Genomic DNA, 20,652 nt, shown 5'->3' on the forward strand with positions numbered 1-20,652 from the left:
TGATGACTTTTGAAAATTAACTTTAAACCTTACATTAAAGTATAATATTATAGTTATCAGATTTTGGTACGGAATTTTCTTAAAAAAGGCGACAAAACATGGAAAACGTGGTTTTAGTCTAGGATTAAAATTGTCGTGAATATTATAATTTCCGTAAATAGCATTTCCAGTCACCAACAGAGATTTCTGGCGCTAGACGCGTCTGCAAATATTGAAATAACGCCTCTGTCCCCTCCAGAGAGATACTCGTAGAAGTCGCACCTTCTTCGTACTCGTTTCGAACCACAGCACAGCTAAGAGGCGGTCTTTCAAGAGCAAACTGTACATTTTAATGTCGTGACGACAGAGGAAACCAATTTCGTGCAAAGCTTTTGGGTTTTAAGTAGCGCAAAGCAAAGAAAGTCTTTCACAAAATGTAACAATACAGGGATGCTACAAAGTAATAAGCATCCATCTAACTCCTTTAAGGGTTAACATTTTTTATTAGTTTCTTAGAAAATATTTAACACAGATCCAATGCATGTCAGTCATATCTTCGCACAAAATTTCTTCATCTCTTCATCTCTTCATCTCTTCATCTCTTCATCTCTTCATCTCTTCATCTCTTCATCTCTTCATCTCTTCATCTCTTCATCTCTTCAACTCTTCATTTTTTCATAAGAGTGTCACTCACATTTCTAAAATCATTTGCATACTATTCCAAAAGTATTACAAATACCTACTAACCTTGAATTCGCTGTAGCAATAAGACATTAGCAATTTCTATCAACAGTCTCAATTAGTTTGAGGTAATCTTCACACGCGTAATCCAGATCCAGAGCGAAGAAGCCACGGTTACGTCGTTAATGAGCAGAGACTCGATACTCCCTGGTCTTACAGTAACTAGGTCGTGATTTGATGAACCGCCATCGACTTCCGCCACTCAGCGCTAAGATTCTCCGACTCCGTTAAAATTACCATACATACACGCCTAGAATAATGGACCGAAGTTACCGGACCGGTAAATTGTCGAAGTTCGAAAACGAGCGTTAGCTAGAACGAGGGGGGAACGTGGCTTTATACATATTCGTCGCGCAACAAAATACGAAAATAATTAAAATCACGCACGCGAAGAGGATTGTAGGAAGCACGGGAACGCGCTGAAGCGAGACCATGCATATTCCTTCATTATTTTGCAAATAAGAAGCACACGTCTGCAGATTAAACGATATCAGTAGTTTTATTATTCCAAAACGTTAGGAGGAAGTGATTGCAATCCTCATCCAACTTGAATATTCACATCAAATTATCTGTAATATATAACACATTATGAACTTTTCAAGTAAAATAATTTAGGGATATAATTTAAACTATTCCAAGCGTTATGATGGAGTTCGAGCTCTAGTAACCATTACATATTCATCCTCAGAAACGTTCAAATCCTAGCAAATCCATATCACTAAAGCTAAGCCAACAATTACTAACGCCCTGAAATCGCGCGAAATAAATCATCTACCTACAACCTAAGCGGTATCCCACGAAAGTTCCGATTCCCACGCGCTGAACTAACGTTTCCTCGCCACGAGAACGCACGTCTGATATTCAGTTAGCGGCAGTTGTTTACGGCCGCGCTAACGAGCAAGCCAGAACGAACAAGCAGCTCGACAAAGCGAAAGGGCAGATCATAATTTCCGTACACTGTGCCGGGGACGAAGGGCGGAGGGCGAAACTGAGAAAAAGGGAAATAATCACGGCAGAGGCGGGCGACGTCGGGGCTACTGGTTTTTTTCACCATCTTCATCGCTACGACTAGGTTTTTACGACACCGGCTGCTCGAAAGCACTTACATATGAGAAGCAGACGTCAAAAGTACACCGAGCACTTCCCTGCCCCTTTGAAACGCGAATACGCGCGTTCGCTCTCCATTCCGACCGCCCTTTCGCTTGTCTCTCCGTTCTACCCCCTCCCTTTCATTCTTCGACGTGACAGACAAAGGTATTGAAGCGCCGCTGTAATCCGTCGAAGACATCTCGCTGGGAAACATCGAAGCGGATGAGCTAGGGCGACCTGTTTCGACTCCTCCCCTTTGACGAAGGTCCTGCAGTGGGGACATCGATCTCTAAAGCTCATTTACGTTATAGGATCTATTACGTCGGGCGAAAAGTCAGCAGGGTACAAAATAGTGACATGCGTTGTAATTTGCCTAGTTTTTCGTGGGGACCATTACCGTGATAGGAATGAGTCTCGCGTGAGTTTGAGGATGGCTTCTTACAATTCGTTAGTGGAAACGGTTCTACGTTGATTGCTTTCTTTGCGTGATCGTGAACTTTTGTAGCTCTGCAAGCAGTTAGTGACACATGAGCAATTGTGCCATCACAGTTTTCTTTGTTTTTGGAAAATTAACGCCAGGAATGTGAGTCGTTCGTAATTCAGGATATTGCAGCTGAGGGGTTCGTAACAGAAAGTACCCTCGTACATTTTTGTATTTTCTAAGAGAATTAAAAGTACTCTGGCATCTTACTTTTGTGAAATTTAACAAGAGTTATTTTTGTTATGAATCCTCTAATTTTTAGATCCTGTAATTGATTCTCTGAGAATTTAGATCCATAACTTCTGTTTTATCTGTTTCGTACAAAGATTTCGAGGTCGAAAGACGTTGTCACGCATTTTGAGTACCCCAAAATTTCTAAATCCCCACGGTACATAATTTTTAGTTTCCTCAGACCATGTCGGAATTGAAATCGTCTTTCTCCCTTCGGAAAAGATCAAAGGAACCGCTCACGAAAAATATTACAGCTGAAATATCTTGTGCAATCGTTCTTAGCGTCGAGCGCAAGAGCCGAAATCCGATTGCATTTTGACTTGACGGAAAGAAAACGTGCGAAAATCGTTCACCCTGGGAGTGTTGCATATGTGAATTTCATACAACACGGAATATGCTTGGTATATCTTGAAAGCCAGACTTTCGGTATGCTGCGCACGGAATATCTTCTCAACCTTTGAAACCGAAAGGCCAATGGGAAAGTTCGTATACTTCCATCATTGATTCTGGCTTTTCAAACTTTCTTCTATCATTTCCCATCTGATCCATTTTTGTTTTTCAACCTCTTGCTTTTCTACATAACACACAAAGATAATGAATTCTCGACATCATATGAATTCTCATATGTTATCGAATGATCCATGATACCATATATCAGTAGAAGAAAGCTTTCATACAGAGCTTCCCTTTCAAGCTTTCCAAAACCCTTCGCTTATATCTCAAGATGCGCGAACATCCAGTTAAGATTTCACGCCTACGATAAAATACATTTATGGAACCACTGGTTTCTCTGCATTCCCACGACAGAGATAAATTTCCCATACTATTCGGGCCTCCTTTGGTATCTACACGGAACAGTAACATCCGAGTCCCAAAAATTCCCACAGGACGCATCTTATCTCGAGTTCAGTGTGGTCGAAACCCTCCAGCCCTTAACGCGTCTGCATCGAGTAACCAACCATCGTCATCGAAGCCACCCAGTTGAATTATCTGGAGAGAGAAGGTAGTAATAAATGTTTCCAGTTTGCCTCAGCAATTGGAATTGTCTGAACTTTCGTGGAAGTGACAATGTAGCGCGACATCACCAAAACGAAACTTTCGATTCGTTACGGGTGACAATTGTCTTAAATTTTTTTGTAGTAACTCGCGGATCGGGAATTCTACAGCGCGATGCTAATTGAAATAGGCGAAATGGGTGCGCGCGTCGCGACGGAACAAAACCGACGAACCATAATTGCCAGAATCCCGAACGACGATTACTAATTGACGGAATATCGTCGGCCTTTTTCCCCCGCGGCTATATGGAAATTGCGAACAAGTAGAAACTGATTCACGAGCCGCACGTTAGCGCCGTTTTGCAATGGCTTCCTGGTGTGTACGAGGCAATCGATAAGTTTTCTCGTGACTTCGCGGTGCAACCTGACATGAAAGGAAATCATGCTGGAAATGAGTAAGATATAGGTAAAATACTGGCAAATGTTTAAACGTACTAATAGGGAGGGTGGAAAGGGAGAGGTGATGGAAATAGGAAAGGCGTGATTTCTTATGTAGACTGAAATTACTTCCTTTGAAGGTTTGCTCTTTGCAAACTTTGCATTTAGACTTGACAAATCTGTCGATCTATATTTTGTCAAAGATTAAACTTTGTACAAGACATTTCAAAAGTAACGAAGATTCCTTCCCTTAATGGTAGAATATATTGTATTAAAAGCTCTTAGTGTCAAGAGATACTTAAAGTAAACTCCGAAGTACATTTACAGAGAAAATACGCTTAAAGACTTCATCTTCCTGTCGACGTCTTAAACAAGCAAACATAAAATGTAACAAAGTTTCACGAAAGCAAATCGATCGACGATAGTCGTTAACCCAGTTTTGTCGCCGCCTACGTATGACTCGCGCGACGTCGCTTCTCAAAGTCACAGGATACTTGACGCGAAACGTGTCGCTGGATAATTAACATTACTCGCGCTGTGTCGTTTTCGAGAAGTTGATGTTAATAAACAACCTTCCGAGGCCGTCTGAAACTTTCGTAATTAGCAGACGTCGCTTTCCGACACGTTTATCGAGATTCCCTTAATTTTGTAATTACCATCCGGATGTAACGAGGTATATGTAACACCCTCGATGCTTGATGCTCATTGCTGTCATTCAAGCAACTATTTGCTGTCTTTTGAAAGACTAGCAGTTAGAACTCTGGACGTTTAGTAGAAATTGAGAAGAACTACTTCTCATTCACACCCCTAATAGATAATTCTAGTGTTAATTCTACTGGTAGTATCAGAGAGAATAAATTCCAATGAATAGCTCTCAGCAAAGAAAGGACAATACTTTCCACACGTTACAGTCACTTAGATCCTCTTTCTCCCCAATGGAATGTAAACTGGTATCCAGGTAACGACGCGGTAACTTGCTCGAACATCTCGTAGGGATCAGCTTTAAAGGATTTACGCTGGCCAAATGTACGAGGCATTTCGGTTCCATCCCCTTTCAATTCATTATTCAGACGTTACTTTCTCCCCAGCGTTTGAAAGACTACGATCTCCGTCACTTTCCATCGTGCTCAACTCGCGCCGTAGATTATGAGTGTGTGTGTGAAAGAGTGAAGTTATAGGGCAAGAGTTACCACCCTTATCTATGCAAACGTCGAAATTATTCTTACTGCTTCACACGAAATCCCGTTCTTCTACACTCTTCCTGCGTTAGATTTCTCTTTGTAAGCATAGTAAACGGTTTTTGTGAGATGCAGACACGATTCGCGATACAGTTTTAGATTTTTGGCTAGCTGACATCCGCTTGATACATGACACACGAACCTCATCGATTTCACGCAGCGACATTTTATTTGGCTCGCTTTCATTAAATCTGTCCAGCCACCAATAACGTTTCACTTGTAGACTGCACATCCTGGGACTACGTTTTATTAACGCCACATCCATCTGTCAGTGGCACCATAAAATTTCAAGTTTCGATTTTTATTTGTTCTCGTATATCAAATTCATCGTCTGTCTCATACCTTTTCTTCTCTCGTCTGCTAATAGATATCATCCCTCTTAGTTGATCACTTCTCCGAGGAGACACCGTTTCGCTCTCACCCCGTGGCTTATTTAGAACGCTCTCTAGAAACGTCGTTATCGTGAACCGCGGTTACGAGGCGCGCAGAAAAACCGGAACGTTAAATAATCGTGGCGCTTAGCAAGAGGCCCTAAAACGTAGCCAAGTTGCAATAACTCTGGCTCCTTTAGCTGGTCGAATCGGATCTTTGGCTTGAACGATGGTACAGGCGTAAAATAATGGCGCGCCTCGCGTCGTCCTTAGCGATTCTCGTCTGCTGGAATTTAATAAGAGCCGCATAAAGTTAGGGCGGATTCCCGTTTATTCGAGACGGCTTGCCGCGTCCCTGTGAGCTGAGCGAGTGTGTGCTTCACGCACGGGACTTCGCACGTGTGCGCGCGCCCTGCCTCGTGTGTACACACATGTGTACGTGTCGCAGCTTCGTCTGCACATAAAATGGAGGAAAAGCGGGGAGAACGGGGAGCGCGAGGGGGTTGAAAGCTTTTGTACTCCCGACCCGAGTCACCTACACCCCAGCAAGCTTCTGGCACCGGTAGCCTGTACCCGCTATTGGCTGTTAGTATACGACACAGGACCTGCAGCTTTTCTTGTCGCCGGAACTACGTTTGCGTGGCTGTGTGGCTCTGTGGCCAACGGCTGGGCGTTAAGTTGACACTTCTGGGAATGGATGCCGTTTCTTTTGGGATTTATCCACAATTTGAGGTACCTGGTTCGCTGATAATATCTATATTGCGTCTGGCTATCGATGGAATACTCGAAGATACAGTAGCTTCTCGATTAATCGACCTTAAATCAAATTCGAAACTGTAGTGTCCTTTTGATGTCTGATTTTCTGAATTTCATTAGGCCGATAGTGAATCCATGGGTCTCCTACTGTCAGTCCTAGAGGAATATAAGGGAGGATAGAAGTATAGTAACGACACCCACTCTTACAGTTTATTGGAATTTAATTATAATTAGATTTGGTCCCAATCTTGAATACTTAAAATTAGTAAAGATGAGAGATTCCTCAGTAACATCCAAAGATGTTGTAAGATGTGATGTCGTAAAGACGCGCCCTTTATTAGGTCCCAGTGTAATATAAAATAACAAAAACACCGCACAGAGGATAATTTTTAATTAAATATTCCCTAGGGGTAGTAGCACCTTGGTATATTAAATATTCAATGCAGAGTGCGCGTCTAAACGCGGAACACCGTCACAAACCGCGGGGTTGAGCTTTCGAAAAAGTTTAGTAGGAAAACCAGCGGGTTTTCAGTCGCGCAAGGGAGGAAAATTTCCTGCCTAGCCCATAAAAATGCTAAAGCGCCGGATTTACATACTATTAGCGATGCATTTTCATTCGCTGCGAGGCGCGACATCGACGAACATTAATTAAATTAGCCGTGCCCGCGTGTTTCGGTAATTAATGAAGTGTCACGAAAATCGAACTATATGCAGGGGGGACGAGAGTAGGGAAATGGGGGGCGTATTGATGAGTGTGTGCACGAGCGGAATTTCGCCAGCGCGATGAAATCTAGTTACATCGGAGCCCGCCCCCCCTCATCGCTGGGAAGTATTGCAGAAATTGAAAATCAGTTTAACGACAACGTTATCCCTTTACGGTCCGGCTATATTACGCGGACTGTAACCCGCCTGGACGAAACGAATTTTAAACCTCCTCTCGACCCACTGTTTTAAACGATATCGAATTAGCTCGTCCCCCCTTTCGTTTTGCCAAACAGGAAATTCACTGCTCGCGATAATATTGTTCACTTTTACGAAGATAGCGTACAGTATAAGAGGTGACCGTTAGTGTTTAATAAATAACATTTTGTTATCTTTAACGCTGATAATTAGAGTCAAGAGACAGAATTATTCTAGTAAAAGAGTTCGTTTTTAAAACATCTGAACTACCTTTAGAGAGAATTTTTAAATAGAGATTTTGGAGCATATTATACTACTTTACTATAAATGTTTGATAGGGGACAGCGTCTCGAACTTTCACAGGGATTGATGCTCAATTACCGTCGTCGTTTCTCACTAGTATCCTGTCGCATTTGCAGTTCCGTCGGGTCCTCGACAAAACGTGACGTCGTAACGAAACGTCACGTCGTAAGCCCGTAGACGAGATTATTACGGAGAGATGCACAATTCCGCGTGGACGCTTTAACGCCGTCGGAACGTCGAACTTTTCCATCTCGACGCTTCTTCCGCCGCGCGTCGGTGACACACGCCATTTCTACGGGCCACTAACCAACCCCCTGCCATCCCACATATCTGATATGCGTCTCGCGTACGCAAAGGATCGGCGACGGAATGAAATACAGCAGCTGGAAATCGTAGAAAATTATGCGCTATTTTAGAACTCATTCCACCTGAAACAATAGTGTGTAGCGAGTGTTGTGATAAAGTTCTGGTATTCACTCGGTATTCTCCATAATTAGACACACGTAACACAGAAGTTAATCTAGACACCCATACTCTTTGATAACTCCTGGTAAACTTCTCCAGTGAATCTAGGATCACAGAGAAATTTTTATAAACCACAATAAAAACGATCAATATTTCTACTAATTTCAGAACTTCTAACTCTCTTGTCCAAAATTAAATCATGCAAGCCCATTATGCATGGATTCTAGAGTTAATCTCCCAGAAAATTAGTATATTTTCTCCCTGTCTGACTATATTAACTCTGCAACCACTGAAGTCTCTTACAAATGTTCGTCTCTGAGCCACACACGGAGCAGAGCTTCTAATCAACTAATTAAATTCCTAATGCCGCAGATATTTCTTATCCCTCGTGTGACCGTGGGCAAAATTAAACAGAATCGACCGTCGGTGCGCGGCAAAGTGCTGCACGACTGGATTCACCCCGTGTCCAAGCAGTGAAACAGTCTTTGCTTGCCGTAAAAGGGTTAAAATGCTTTGATACGCGGCTGTGTATTGTTCGCGGCGTTACATTGTGTATTCAGTTGGCTCTAGGTACACTCGGCTAAAGGGAGATCTCACGTGTCTGGAAGGCATGTTTCCTAGCTGAAGATAATTGCCGTATGCGTTGTCGGGGTTCATCCGTGAGCTATTACGATGTTGTTCCGCGAATCTCGTGCCCCGTTCTTTCAGCTGCTGTACGCGTCACGGGGTGGGAGTCTCGCGCGCAAACTCTGGAGGTGGGAGGGGGCAGCTTTTAATTTGCGAAATGAATTCTTGATGGTGCTGACTCTCACGACATTGGACCCTTCATAAATCGACAAAACTGTGTTTTCGCGTTCAACAGAGTAAACGTTCGCCCTCTACCCCTCCTCAACCGTGTTAATCGCTTTTTTTTGGCCGAATGAATTTACGCCACGGCGTGCATGAATTGTTGCAGCTGGTTTTTTCCGACGAATCTGTTGTTCCTGGCGCTTTTGTTGAGAGTGGACATGATGCAAACGGTGTAATCGCGGGATGTAATGGAATTGGAAAAAACATGAGCTGTTGGGTTGAGAAAAATAAACGATTTTGTGTTTGACGTCTGTTCGAAAATGTCTGAATGATATTTCAGAGAAAAACTCTATTAAGAGAATAGAAGTATACTTTGCACAGTTTTGAAACTATGTTGGAACCTAAAACGTTACCGAAACTAATACCTTGTAAGATACTTTCCAATACTTTCTTTGTTCTCAACTTCGTTCATCGAGCTAGCAAAATTCCAAACTTTTTACCATAATTATCTTTCGGCTATTTGCCTTGTCAAATTCACTGACAGACTACGCCAAGATTGAACAATCATGCGCAATAAAGAGTTTCCAGAGCACTTAATATTTACAGTTTATTAGCGTAGACAAAGCTTGTTCATTATTATGATAGACTTCAACGAGGTTTGTTCAGTAAAGTTTGCCAAACTGTTTGCGAGCGCGCACGAGCATGAAGAAGGAGAAAAATTCTCGACCACTACCAGTTGGCACACAAATTCTAGATATCGAATATTCGAGGCGGACCCAGTGACCAGATTTTCCTGCAAGCTTCCACGATGTTTATGCGTTTATTTACCTCGTCGATCGACAGGGGACAAGGGAGAGAGAGAGAGAGCGATAGGATTTGACCCCAGCGCGTTGAACCTGCAATAACGTTCGGCAAACGAGCATCGTCAAACCTTTCTGCCGATATAATAACGATCGACAAACTCTGCCATGGGTTTTGCAATAACTCCGAAAACGTTGGCAGTTCCGAGAGTGCTTTAAAGTGTGCAGAATTTTGTTGGCTTAAATCTTTTACAATACTGAATAAAACGCTCAATGTATAGGTTCAACGATACTGAATTCTGTTTTGAAAAGGATGGAGAAAACGTTCCTCCAATATTGCGTTACAAAATATCCACGACTAACGGTCCGAGATATTGAATTACTCGTCAATGCAAACAACTCATTTTATTGTCACCGTTTTATGTTTCTGTACCAAAAGATATCTGAAGCTTTTTAGGTTCAATAATGATCGGCAAGCGAATCAATTCCATAAAATGTACGGTAGAAAAAATTGTATCAGCGTACCGTGGATCAATTACGAGCCTTTCAAATAAACTGGCATCACTCGCGCGAATCTGCAGTTTTTTATAAAAAAAAGCAAACGTGTTGTACGCGCATCGGTACGTATACACGCTACTACTCTCTGTTTCAAAAGCATTACGGTCGACGACGACACCGACTTCGCCATTACCGCATCCAGCAGCTGCATTTTTTCGACCGTGATAAATCAAGTCCAAAATACGGTTAAACAAACTGCATCGATTTTCGCGCGGGTCGGAACACTCACTCAAAAGTTCGGCCAGGGGGAGTAGGTGGGAAAAACGGTGAGGAACGAAAGAAAAATGGAAGGGAGAATATAGAAACGAATCACGCATCGGATGGTCACAAACAAAAATACAAACATAAATTCTGACCCGTCCTGCTCCGACACACTGACCAAAATCTCCCCAAAAGACCCGCGAGAATTTATGCATTTATTTACTCTCCGGCGCATCGGTCGACCGTGAATTTCGACCAATAGATCTTTCTCCTTTTTTAGCGTGACTTCCTTGAAACCTTTCAACGATTTCCACCTATTGTTATTAAGTGTGCCTATAGGTTGCGGCTTCAGTAGCCAGGTGAATTAGTTAATCGTCCGTTTATTTATAAACAAATACTAACAATAAGGATTTAGTCCATTTAGCTTCAACATAAAGTTCTAATCCAAAAGATTATTGTAGTATTAAGTATTATTTCAAAAAACTGCCCTGGAGAATCCAAAGCACGAGGACTTCGGAAACATCGTAAATCGGTACCGTCATCGATAGCCACTTTGCTGAGGTCGGTCCCCCGTTTAGGAAGGGTTGATCGCGACCGTCATCGTTAACCCTCGGTCCACCATTTATCGCGTTACCTGCAGACGCGCGTCGCCGTCATATTGCAACGTTTATACGATGCTTGACCCTTGCGAGTTGTGGTCGCGTGGCTATTGCACTGGAAACGATGGGGGTAGCCCGCACGGTGTCTCCCCGTGGCTTGCAATATTGCGAACAAGGTAGTTTGTAAGGTGTCCCAGGTGTCGTGCCATATCTTTGGCTGAGGCGTCAACCCTTCCCTTGGCCCGAATCGCCCTGGAGATCGACACGTTAACTGAGTGACCTCTTGACGCAGCGTTTCGATGGTGGTTTTGTTCCCTGCAAGGGGATGTCTGTACATGGCAAATAGTCCGTCACACTAATAACTGGTTTAATCTACTAATTTTCGGTAAGGTGTTGAATAACGGGATTCTATTTATTGGGGTATTTTTAGCGTGTCTAATGGCTTTATGATTTAATTATTCACAATGTTAATTGAAGAACTGAGGTAGTTTAAAACTGTGGAAAATGATTAAATACGTCAATAGTCTGCAGGATCATTTATACTTTATGCGACTCAAATACTCATAGGTACTGAATACACCAATGTCGATTAAAAAAAAAAAAAGCATTTAACAGCCATTGTTGAAAAGCTTCGAAAAACGCGCTCAAATTTCCAATAGATACTCTGCAAATTTTCGTTCAATTGCATTGCGTGTACTTTTACAGCGTAATTCGTAGCTTCCACGCGACCAATACAAAAGCAAGCCTATCGCTCCAGCGAATTTGTCTCTCGAAAAACAATTCCTCAACTGCATTTTTCTGAGTTTTTCTAACCAACTATCACCCAGGCGAAATTAGTGCCTCTGCTGTTACCTGTCGGCGTTCGTAACTTTCGTGCAAGTGTTCCAAAATTTCATACGCGAAACGACGTTCCGGACAATTCATTAGAAAATGTATTATGCATTAGCTCGCAGGAAAATTTCCCTTCTCAACGATCGAGCTTGTAGCGTAACGTGTCGCAAGTGCGGAGTTTTCATAAAATCAGCTCCGTTGCGGCTCGTTCAGTCCGAAGGATTTACGAAGAAATTTAGACTTCCCACTTGGAACGGGGCGAGTAAATGATGGAAGTGCAAAATTTATTCCTGGTTGGCTGCGACACTACCAAACAGTCTGCAATCAAATTACATGAACGTACACGTTCACGCAACTTTCAAGGTTCGGAACGCGCTAAACCGAGATTTCCATCGTAACCGAGTACGCAATCGCAGCCGACAGCCTTGCAAATGAACTTACAGCTCGTTTCCCTCGATATATAACTTATTAGTCAGTAATCAGCTCACTCAATAAGACATATCGTGCTAGTTAATTGAAACAAAATAATTAATGAGCTATTGCTGCGGCCGACCACTGCTATCCACGTTAATTTTCCGCCGGAGCGGCTCATATTAATCATGTGAATACGCGGATGTAACAACGTTACACCGGTGTAGCAACATGTAAATATTATTAAACGCAGCGGTTGCACGACCGCACGACTCATCAGCGAGAGAATAATATTCATTCTCTATCGACCGCTTAAACGCCATTTCAGTTCTACGCTCCTGTTAGACTTTTACCCCGAGCATGGTGTTAGACTTTCTTCTGCCTGGCTGCTCGTTAAACGTATCGTTGTCCCTCGCAATTACACCCTGCAGGCGAAAAGGGGAGAGAAAAAAAGAGGGCAGAACAACTGCGAGCCACGGACATTGGCAATAATCTGCGCGCGATATCGCGAACGCGTTCCACGGTGGTTTGCATTACCGTCAGAACGAGAATCGTCGGATCCAATTACGGGCTCTGCGCGCTCCTCGAGGAAAATATCTATGAAGAAGCTGTCGACTGATAATCGGGCTACTTTGCATTTTCTCTCCGGTGATCCGAGGGACTCGAAAGAAAAGGAAGTTTTAACGGGGCGGAAGGGTACGCGAGAGGAGAACGATTCCGTGGAGGGAAGAAGGAGAAGCTCTCTCTAGAGAAACAGCTGCAGAAGTCGCTGATAAAGAGGAGAACGACGGCGAGAGTGGTAGTAGTTCAGTTATTTAAATCGTCGCGACGCCTGATTGGTCAAAGCAATGTAAATGCTCGTTTCGCCTTTCCATCCCTTGGGTGGCCCAGTCACCGACGTCCCTGGTGGAGTCTGCGCCACCCACGGCGACAATTTCGCTAATGCGAATCTCACCTGAGGGCCCGACAGCGATTTCAAGGGTGACGAGAGGGGATCTCTCAAGAAAGGGAATGGGTTCATCAGGTCCTTCCAGACCCAAGGCTTTTCATCCCTCCTCGGTTCGATACCCGCTCCCCATCCCCCTTTGCCGCCACTTTCTCGCTCCCTCGTTCCCCCCAAGACGTATTGATTTATATCCTAGCACCCCATGGAAAAGGGATAAGGCCGCCGGGAAACGAGATAACACCTTGAATTCTTGCCGAGCCCTTGCAATCTGTTGGGCGATAACTTCTGACGTCGATGCGACGCAAGATGCTTTTGAAATCGTCAGCAGAAGTGCGATGTGACGCCTGCAGAAGTGCGACGAGCGATAAATGGGAATGCAAGTCGTAGATCTTGAATAATTTCGGTATAGAGCAATGCAGAGATTTTCAGATCTTCAGATTTTTTTAAATCTTCTAAAATCATTTACTTCACTTTGTCCACTGATTGTGAATAAATTCAGTATATATACATGGTCCCGAGCACATGTGTGGATCTAGTAATTCGGTAATGAGACACCCAGACAGCAGCTCTAATTTCTTATTACCAAGACCGCAAGAGGAAGACAGAGATTCGTTTTAAACCCTTAATTAGGAGCTTCTCCCAAATTACTTAAACATGCAGCATCTTCGTACGTGTAGTTCGTAATTCGGGATTAATCTGGTAAAATGCACAGCCACAGGGTCGCAGCAGCCCCGAGTATATTTTCTTCAATTCCGGCTAAACTGGTGAGCCCAGCATCGTGAAGTATACACCTTTTCTTGGCTCGGCCCTGTCACGGTCATCGGTGCAGACAACCCTAAACCACACAGGGTCCACCGCTTCGTGGACCTGATTACCCCTGTACCACAAAATTAATTAACACGCAGTCTCGGGGGCGTACTTTAATGTCTAGCCAACCTCGAGCAGAAAATCTCCTGAAAATAATCCGAAGACTTGCCTCGAGGCCTTTAATAAGCTACCAGATATCGAAGAAAATGATGGAGGACTGTTATTAGCCCCCTTGGCCACTCCTTCGTCGCGATTGCGGAAATTTTATTAAAATTCTAAGAGGCATGTCAACGCTGCTACTATCGGTCTCCTTACGTAATTCGAGATCGATCGGAAGACGATACAAGGCTTGGAAGGGGATGAGCCGATGACAAAAAAAGGGATTGTCCTTGCTGACGATGAAATTCATTCATGAGACCATAGACTCACAGAGAAGTCTCAGACTCTGGAAAAAACAGGGTGCGTGAATGAAAAATGTGAAGAGATTTAGTATTCAAGATTTATAAGTGAAAATGTAGAAAAGGGACAAGCTGAAACCTCTGGCCCAATTTTACAGTATTTCATGTTCCCTCTCTTCTTTCATTTGAATAATTTGTGAACTCAGAAGTATCTCTTGCTTCTCTTTAATAATTAACTTTGCTCTGGATAAGGACGACCCCGTCGTCAAAGGGAGAGATTTAATCTGTCCCGTTAAGAACCTCCTAAGACAATTACAAAGCAACATCACCCTGGTAACCTGTAATGTTTTCATCTAATTCGGTTGTACCTTGGCTAGGAAACCATCCAAATAATGAGTTCGAGTGGAACTCGTGCCGGAGGAAATCTCATTGTCAGCCGGATAGAAAACAAAGAAGAAAACAAAGCCTTCAGGACTTTCTTGTAATGCCGACGTACCTTCTCAGAGGCCACAATACTGGGAGCTTTCAAGCACAGAATTCAAAGTAAAAATGTGAAGAGAAAAATTAGAGATAGAAGATTTCAAAATATAATACTCAATTAATTAATTTGCCTCGCGAATATTACCTCTTATATCTGGTACATGGGAGGACCACTTTATAGCCAGAAAAAAATGGGTTCCACAGAGGAGTGGCAGTAATAGATTTTCGGAGTACGACTTGGTCGTTCTCGATTAGCACCGAGAGAAACTCCCCAGCGAGATCATGATCGATGCCCGAGCACGTGACCACGAGTGGTTTATAGCCATCACTACAGAGCCAGCAAGAAGAGAGTTCGAGCAAAGCCATTAATTCGTACGTGTTGGTGTCAGCCAAGAACGGATAAGTGCGCCCAACGGAAGATATATATCTCCATTTAGGCGGAGATGGGACTTACTCGTTAAAACCAGACCTTATACCCGCGCTCGTTGCTGGCTCTCTTAATAAATTCTCTGGACAAGTCGGTGCTTCGGACTACGCGGAGACGTCGAGCATATTAGAATTATACTTCGTATCGATCATATCTGAGAACTTCCTTTACGCCCGTTCCCTCAGCAGCCACTACCGCGAGCCCGCTCAAGTAACTCCCTGCTCCCATTCCGTCCAGGCCATTATTTAAATATCTGTCGTTACCGATTCGGGACCGAGAACGTTGTAAAGTAGAAAACTTGGCTGCGAGAGCCGTCATTTCGAAGGAACTCTCTTTATATCGTTGTCTTAGCAGGAGGAATTCGGGCGAATGAATTTTTTATACGGATAAATTTATGTGGACTTGAAAAGTCTTTACGATTCGATTCGCTGTTAAAAATTGGAGGATGATCCTGAAAGTATAGGAAAATATAGAGGAGTAGGAAGCATATTCCTCAACTCACAAATTGCATCTGAATTATTTGTAAGATTATTTATAAGGGACTTCAAGCAGCCCACAAAACTTATAACTCGAAAATGTCTACTGACAAGAGTCGGCTTCCGAAAAAGCAAGATCCACAGAAAACAATGGGATAAATCCATTTACATCAGTGATTTCTGCAAGAAATCCCCTTTAATACGTGTCCGACGTACCAGCAATCCATCCAGTCGCGAGCATTCAGCTAGTAACCGGATTGATTTTGCCGCGTTTCTACGTGAACCGAATACCAAGCCAGTTTTCCTCGCAGCTTCCGGTTTGCCCCGAGGCCCCCGATTATCGTCCCTATCCACAAAATGCATCCCCTCGATACACGGCCGAGGCTAGCTTCTCCGCTGATCCAACATGATCCCATTTTGATTCTCGGCATCGTATAGTAGTCGGTAAAGGCGACGTATAATATAATATGACGGCCGAGACGCTCCCAGTGGCCAGTAAACAAGACTGTAAATCAGACGACTGTTGCGCCGCTGCTTGTTACCAATAATTTGGTTACAATCGAGCTAACTGTCGGTAGAATCAAGTTGCTCGCGATCATCGTCCATGATTAATTGATATCCCATTGATACGATATCTGCTGTGCTGCTACAGTTCGGCGTTTATTTCATTACAGAATGGGAACAATGAAACGTAAACGATCGTGAAACTGCAGTCATTCGATCCGTGATCCATCGATTGCATCGTGACAGTATCTCTGAACACTTCGTTGAAAATTCTCTGGCATTATTGATACCTTAATTAATCAGCGACCATTTGAAATTCAGATTAATTATTATCCCAACCGCTTGTTCCTCGGTCTCCGATGGAGATTCATAATCCACTGTGATCTTAATTAATATAGTGAGAAACATTACAAATTAAAGTGAATCGTAGCGGAAGACGGTAACGAAGTTACACGATTATTATAATAAATTAATAATTTTCTTTCTATTTACATGCAGCGAGGCAGAACTCAATTTCTATAATGGAGAATTTCAGTTCTCTTCCACTGATGGCCGAGGTCCCTCAAAGAGCTAAGGGAGCATTACGCTCGGCTAAACCAGGTGTCAATGAACGTTGACAATTTCGCGTTAATGACAGCCGAACCGGTAACAAGTGTCGATAGCGCGACTCAGGGTGGTCGATTTATGAAATGGATTAGCCAGCGACATGATGCAAACTCGATTTCGCCCTCTGACTGTGGCTCGCTTTGAAGTCGCTGATTGAGAACATCGGTAGCTAAAGGTCGATCACTCGGTCTGTCTGCTCGGCAAACACGTGCCTCTGCGACAACCAAATCGTCGAGCAATCTGACGTAACTCCATTTAATGCACGGAAATTACATGCGCCGCGCCGTTACGCGTAAATTATTCATAGGTGATGGAACAGGCCACGCGCATAAAGTCGTTTCACCCCTTTTCGCTGCACCGTCGCCTTTTTTGCATTTAATACCCGCGTCTCGGCTGAATCGGTACCTAACACGTCGCCGATAAATGAATACATTTGATTTTATTGCTGCTGATAATAATTTAATGCATCACCCATTACCATTTTGATGTTGTACCAATTTGTAATATTTTTTGTTTCTAGTTGGAAGTATTGGCTACTGAATATCATAAGTAGAATTCACTAATTATTCAATTGCATCTAAGTTATTTGGAATAATTGTAAGCTGAGGATCCCATTATTCCATAATTTAGAATTACTTTTTAGAATTCGATAAACGATTTTTAGGAATTAGAGATTTTTCGGTAGATAATGAATTGCAAAACACAACGTCTACACTCTATTAGCAGAACATAGTCAATATTCACTGTCACAGTGATTCAGGGCTAATTAATTGCCCTATTCTCGTCCCTTAATTGCACGATCAACAGTGTCCTTCCATAATTGGCCTCAAGTCTGCTACTCAATGGCCATAATTATTAATTATGTTAGCCCCTTGATGTACTCTAATTGAATAATATAATGGCTACCTGAATTTTACTATTTTGCCATTTAATGACTTTTTTGGCAGGGGTGTCAGTTATAATATGGCAACAAAATGCAACGATGATTATGTGGATATTGAGTGTCTTCTATTTGTTGACACTTGCAACTGAACTTATTATTTTTAGGATGAAGTTTAGAATCGCTAAGCCGGTCAACGTCTTTAATAAGAATGTCTGGTTACAAAACGTCGCGAAAGGAGGAAGTGCTCGTTAAATTTCGCTTATACGCTAGATAAACCGATAAAAAGTTTCATAAAGATTTGGTATAGAAGATAATGTATAAAGTAATATTTGTCTATTGTAGAGTTTATGCTGTAAAAGGTTTTACGAGCGTGCTTTATAACACAGTAAACTTACTTTCCGTAATACCTCCGCCGATTTGACGATAAACCACGCAAAGTTGCACGGAAATCATTATCAGATAATTGTTACTGAAGATAAAACCTATAACAATGTTGTACACTAAGGAAGTCGCTGACTTCGATCCCTTTACTTCGTGCAATGACATCTTTACCTCAGAATATAACAAATTCTTAGTTACAATCGTCTCCTACAATTTTCTGCAGTTGATTATAACAGAAGCTTGGTCTCTCGATTAAATATCCTACTGTACAGTTACACTGTCTTTCGCATGATTAATATGCATCACGATAATAATCTGCCTAGTCAAGATTAACCCCTATTTGCACTATGAAATGGAGAATGAACACCTGATAGAACACCCACCTATATCAATCAATCACCGTTACTATTATCGAAGAGCATTCACTCCTTCCTCGTCATAGAAGAACCTATCGTAAAGAGCACAGTCACGGAGCGGTAATGATTGAATTATTTGACGATGGTAATTAACTAATAAGCACGCTCTAGCGCGTCATGGCTGAAGCACGAAGGGGACGATTGTTAGGGGAGGAAACGATCCTAAGCACTCGTGATTAATGCATCACGATGAGGCAAGAATTCCTTCAACTAATAACTCATTCGTCAAGAGTGAGTGGCGATAAATTGCAGCGTACACATTTCTTGGCAAATGTAGAGTCTGAAATATAGCAGGGTGGAAGCATGCAAAGTAGCGGAGGCTTTGAATCGAATCCTTCCGTGCAGAAAGGGACGCAGCATTCTCCGCCCTTAAGGAGGAAGAAATGAAATTCTCAGATCGCCTACTTCCTTTGACTACAAAACTTCAATGAAATATTATCAGCTAGCGAAGTACTATCAAAGACAAAGGTGCATGATTGAAATAGGAAAGAATAACAGAAGAGTAGAGAAATAAATCAGAAGAAAAAAGCTACTTAAAATCAGAATCGCTAATATTTCTCGAACTGCGCACCTTTCCACTGCACTCTTCTAGAAACATCACCCTGCGGAGCAGGGCCATAAATTTTCCAACCCCGTTCGAAAAGCACCCCGTATCTCTGAAGCAACAATTGTTCCAGCTGCCTCATAGATCACCGAGTTCCAGGACGATCGAGAATACCAATATCGTCCGAGGCGGTGTTACTCGGAATCCAAGTACGAGTAATCGATTCCTCCGTGCGGAAAGCCGTCCGAAAGAAAACGGTTCGTTGCTCGGAGCCCCGAGTTACGTCGGCTGACCGAAGCGCACAAAGCCCGTCACTCCTACGGAACAATGGAAGCCGGACCGACGTTCAGGAATTCTCACGTGTTTAATCTGCATCGGTTGGCCCCGCGTTCATTTCCACACCAGGCACTTATTTGTGTTGCGCAAGGCGTTCGTCGCGCTCGATGAGCCGTTCGAGGTGCTGGCTACACGTTCGTCGGATATTCCATTAGATTAAGAGGGCCACGGAGTAAGAGGGCGATGAGAACAGAATACGAGTTTGGAGCGTGCAACACTGACTGAGCAGTGGTCTTAGCGTGTCGTCCCTCGTGTTTCCGGCTCGTTTCTGAGAGGCCTTCCGAAATCGAATTTCCCGCGCCAGGGTTTTTCATCAAGGATCCCTTGTCGACGACGGTTTTAATTAAATCATTTCCTAATTGGTTTTCTGTGACTGAAAGCTCTCTGTTTATCGAGCACTGGCTACTCGCGGGCAAACAGAACAAATTGCGCTGGCTTTTGACACGCTACATTTTCCGCTGCGGTCTGTTAATTTGCTAACTTTCGAAATAATCTTCCCTCTTGGTTTTCTAATTCGACTTCGGGGAATCCTTGACGTTCAGGGAATGAATCTGCAACGTTAGTCTCTAGACAGTTTGTTTTTGGGGGTACTTCGTTGAAAACTTGTAGAACGCAATAAACAAGAATCTTCGAGGGGAAGATGTTAGATGGAGAACTTGAGAGATTTTTAAAGGTAAATTATTGCGAGGGTTCTTCATTTATGGAATTTTTCTCGTGAACTTCGAAGTTCTGGTGCAGAAGTAATGAAACTTCGTTTCGAGAGGAAGAGAAAAAGGTCTGAAACATCGATCAGCGTCGCGTTTATGCTTATCGTTTAGCCGTCTCTCGGAAAAGAGGAAATTTCGCCCGTTTCCTGTTTCATTTCGCAGTTGGACCGCGAAAACAGATTGCCATTACGAATCGTTCGCGAGTTACATCACCGTGAAGGTGATTTCTCTCAACCTCGCCCGTCGGCGTTCCATTAACTCGGCGAAAGTATGGGAACAGAGCAAGAAATATTTTCCAGCTCAACTGTACCGCATTTCTCAAACTAACTTTCGAAAATTATCGGAAAGTTGGATAGCAAACTTACGTTACTGCCGTTATCATCGGTGCTCTGCCGCGGTCCATGGCAGGATGGGTCGAATTGTTTAGATATTTGTCAGGCTTCTCCTTTGAACTGAAAGATAATCGAATGTCGCGAACGAGAGGGGCAAACTCGTCGAGATGAACTTCAATTATCCATTAAACTCTTGACATTCCTTGTCTGCTATTATTATCTTCATCCTTATT

The 20,652-nt window shown here is 43.0% G+C and overlaps 1 protein-coding gene across 1 annotated transcript in view; it reads left to right on the forward strand.

Annotated features, from left to right (window-relative positions):
- The window catches only part of LOC143180943 (uncharacterized), a 181,372-nt gene that overhangs the window by 128,500 nt on the left and 32,220 nt on the right, over positions 1 to 20,652 (forward strand). The gene's annotated exons all lie outside the window — the stretch shown is intronic.

The sequence above is a fragment of the Calliopsis andreniformis genome, chromosome 6 (assembly GCF_051401765.1).
Source record: "Calliopsis andreniformis isolate RMS-2024a chromosome 6, iyCalAndr_principal, whole genome shotgun sequence".
Taxonomy (NCBI): domain Eukaryota; kingdom Metazoa; phylum Arthropoda; class Insecta; order Hymenoptera; family Andrenidae; genus Calliopsis; species Calliopsis andreniformis.